The 4,131-nt window shown below is 48.0% G+C and overlaps 1 non-coding gene across 1 annotated transcript; it reads left to right on the top strand.

Annotated features, from left to right (window-relative positions):
* The first annotated feature begins 3,659 nt into the window (after window positions 1-3,659).
* On the top strand, window positions 3,660-3,730 carry TRNAG-UCC. Its single transcript has one exon. It is a non-coding gene; the product is annotated as a tRNA-Gly (tRNA).
* The last annotated feature ends 401 nt before the right edge of the window (window positions 3,731-4,131 follow it).

Genomic DNA, 4,131 nt, shown 5'->3' with positions numbered 1-4,131 from the left:
GATTATAGCTCTGTTTTATGGATGAGCAAATTGAGGCTCGTAGCAGTTAAATGATTTTGCCCAAGGTCACAGAGTTGGGAAGTGACCAAGCTGGGACTCAAATCCCTGAGGGCAGGATCCAACTCTGTATTTCCAGCCAAAGTAGCTGCTAGCCTGTACAGCGCCTTTTCCTCTGGGTGGACACAGACCCGCACCTGGGTGTGTGCCTTGGGGCAGGCATCCAGGCAGGCTGTGGGCCCCACTGCTCTCTGGTGTAAGGCACAGACTGTCTTAGAATAAGCAACAACACTGTCCCAGCTCTCAGCCCCACTAGACCTACCTGAACTGGCGAGGCAGACCCACGGCAGTCACAGACTCCCCCGTCCCTGGGGAAAACGGTGGGCCCCTGCAAAATGTCTGCTGAAGCCCTAAAATCTAATTTACCCTGGAGGGCCCAGAACACGGCCTTCCTTGCTACCTCTGAGCCTCCATGGCTGAGACCCTGTGGGGACAGGAAGTAGGTCTCCTTGCTCCGTGCATGGTCCTTGTCACCATCGAGTTGGTTCTGACTCACGTGACCCGCGTGTTACAGAGTAGAACTGCTCCATCGGGTTTTCATGGCTGTAAAACTTCACAGAAGCATATTCTTGGCACTTTCTTCTGCTGCACCACTGGACGGGTTCAAACCACCCACTGTTGGGTTAGTCCCCGAGACTGAATCGCTTGTGCCACCCACGGGCCTTTGTGCATGGTAGTTGTGGGGCCTTTTTGTTTTGTTTTGTTTTTTGGTGATTTGAGTGAAAGTTTGCAGAGCAAAATTCATTTTCCATACAGCAATTCATACACATTTTGTCTCATGACATTGACTGCAATTTCCCACAGTGTAACAGCTCTCTTCCCACTTCCTCCCTGTAGTTACCTCTTCCATTTCCTTCCCTCCCATGTACTCCCACCCCTCGAGCTGTCTCCCTGTGCATACACTGCCCTTCTGTTCTCCCATGATTGATTGCTCCAAGTAGTGTAACTTGTGAGGCCATTTTAAAGCCAGCTGCCTTTGCCCTCTTGACCTTGAGGCACTGACTATACAAAGAAGTGGTTAGAGGCTCCAGAGCCAGACAGCCTGGTTCAAGTCCTAGCTCAGTCATTTCTGTCTGCACTACCTTGGGCAAGTTACTTGCCTGTGCTTCAGTTTTCTCCTCTGTAAAACTGTGATTAAAGTCAGTACTTACCTCATAGGGCTGTTAAAGGGATTAAATGAGTTTATACATGCTTGGTACAGTGCCTGGGATAGAATAAGGCTCAGTCAATGGTAGCAATTAGAATTCTTCCGCACTCCGGGCTCCTAGAGGTCCCTCCCTCCCCGAAGGTGGTCTCTTGCAGCCTCAGCCCCAGGTGTAGGCACATTCTTGAAGGCCCTCCCTTAGCCTTCATAGAGCCTGGGAGTTAGGAGGACTGGCTCCTAAACCAAGGGCCAAAGATCCAGAAGGCTCCGGGAGGCCCCAGCAGGTTCCACCTCTGCCCCAGGAGGCCAGGCCCTCAGGCAACTCTGGGTCCAAACCATTCCCCAGGCCTGGGACCACCCTGACTGAGGTGGGTGCACCCATCTGACCCAGGAGGATGGAGGGAGGAGAGAAGGTACATGAAGGAAAGTAGCACTGGCTGAAACTCTTGAGTATGCTGGACCATAGGGAGGGCTTTACAATGTTATTTATTTTTCAATGCTCTGTGAGTTAGGTGGTACCAACCCTTATCTCACAGTTGTGGGAAAGAGGCTGAGAGAAGTTAAGTAATATGCCCAAGGTCACACAGCATTGAGATTCTGTTTGGCTACAGTCTGGGCTTTCTTTGTGCCACTTAGTGTCCTAAGATGGGCAGCCCCCTGGGGTTGGGTGTGGACAGCCCTGAAGGAATGACCAAGGTGAGACTCCCAACTCCAGAAATAAAGGACCCCACCACATGTCAAGGAGCTCTGGTAGTGTAGTGCCTAAGGCACTTGACTGGTGACCACAAGGCCGGCGGTTCAAACCCACCAGCCACTCTTCGGAAGGAAGATGGGGTAATCTACTTCCGTAGCGATACTGCCTTGGAAACCCAAGGAAGGGTTGCTATGAGTTGGGTCTGACTTGATGGCACTTAACAACAACAACACCACATGTCAGAGATCGGGGTTGTGTTGAATTTGTCAATAAATTTGTCAATAAATAATGCCATCTTAATAACATGAAGTCTTCAAACTGATAAATATGAGATGTCTTTCCATTTAAGTCTTTTAAAATTTATTTAAACAATGTATTATAGTTTTAAAAAAACACAAAAAGGTGGGGGGGGGCAGGTTTGCTGGTCTGATAGAGTGTGATGGAACCACTGAGACTATGGCCCCTAACTGCCCTTCAGGTCTGGAATTGAATCCACTCCAGTGGCTTCAGCCAAACAAAAGACAGGTATATGAGGTGAACATTTACACCAGGTAGATACATTCCTTGGAGAGAACAATCATGGGAAAATAGAAGGGCTGTGTATGCACAGTGAGACAGCTGGTGGGGGGGCAGGAGTGCATGGAGGGAAGGACACAGGGAAGGGGTATCTATGGGGAGGAAGTGGGAGGGGAGCTGCTGCATTGTGGTAAACTTCAGTCGATGGCATGAGACAAAATGTATGTGAACTACTGTATGGAAAGTGAATTTGCTCTGTAAATTTTCACCCAAATCACAATTAAAAAAAACGAACACCAAAAAAAAAAAAAAAAAACCACCATGTATTATAGTTTTCAGAATTGCAAGCTGTGTACTTTTGTTAAATTTATTCTAAGTATTTTATTATTTTGATGCTATTATAAAAGGAATTGTTTCCTTAATTTCATTTTGGATTGCTCATTGAAAAAAAAAAATTCCATACTCACTGCCATTGACTCGATTTTGACTCATAGTGATCCCCTTTGGGTTTCCGAGGCAGTAAATCTTTACAGCAGTAGATTGCCTAGGATTCTTTCGGAGGAGTAGCTGGTGGGTTTGAACCACGCACCTTCTGGTCAGCAGTCAGATGCCTTAGGCACTGTGCCACCAGAGCTCCTTTCCTCATCACCAGTGTATAGAAGTACCTTGATTTTTGTATCTTAATCTTGCATTGTGTAACCTTGCTGAACTTGTTAGCTCTAATACATAGTTTTACTTTTAAAAATGGATTCTTCAGATTTTTCTACATACAAGATCATGTCACCTGCGTGTAGAGAGATTTTACTTTATTTGCAGTCTAACCAAGCACACCAAACCTACTGCCATCGAGTAGATTGCGACTCATAATGAGTCTTTAGGACAGAGTAGAACTGCCCCCACAGGGTTTCCATGACAATCAATCTTTGCGGAAGCAGACTGCCTCATCTTACGCCTGCAGAGCAGCTGGTGGGTTCAAACCATTGACCTTTTGGTTAGCAGCCCAATGCTTTAATCACTATGCCATCTAGATGCCTTCTATTTCTTTTTGTGCCGAATTACCCTGGCTAGAACCTCCAGTAATCGAGTAGCCTGCCATATCATTCTCTAGCAGAACAGCTGATAGATTTGAAACATCAACCTTTCTGTGCAGCCACGCGCTTAACCACTAAGCCACAAGAGCAGTTCTTCACTGCCCTGTAGGGTTGCTATTGGCTCAGTGGCGATGGATTTTTAGAGCCTTTGGTGGGCGCAGTGGTGGTTCAGTGGTAGAATCCTTGCCTTCCATGCAAGAGATCTGGGTTCTATTCCCAGCCAGTGCGCCTCAAGCACAGCCACCAGCCATCTGTCAGTGACGCTTGCATGTAGCTGTGATGCTGAACACGTTTCAGCAGAACTTCCAGACTGGGAAGGAGGAGGAAGAAAGGCCTGGTGATCTACTCTGAAGATGAGCTGATGTAATGCCACAGGCCACAGCAGCTTGTGTAGCTGGTCAGGGGGATGGCACAGGCTCTGATAGCTCCTCACTCCCTTGAGCACGGGGTCGCCGAGAGTCAGGGACTGACAAGGCACAGCTAACAGTAACAACAGCACCTCCTGGGCAACGCCAAGACGGGCTGAGAAGGCACGTCGTTCTCTCGTTCTGATCTAAGCAGGGAAGTGTAGGTCTCTCCACCGAGGCTGATGTTAGCTGCTGTTCACTGCTGCCCTTGATCACGTTCAG

Source organism: Orycteropus afer, unplaced genomic scaffold, assembly GCF_000298275.1.
Source record: "Orycteropus afer afer isolate SDZICR_OR568_19922 unplaced genomic scaffold, OryAfe1.0 scaffold00113, whole genome shotgun sequence".
Lineage (NCBI taxonomy): Eukaryota > Metazoa > Chordata > Mammalia > Tubulidentata > Orycteropodidae > Orycteropus > Orycteropus afer.
Note: the sequence above shows the minus strand (reverse complement) of the source record. Positions and strands in the feature narration are given on the sequence as shown.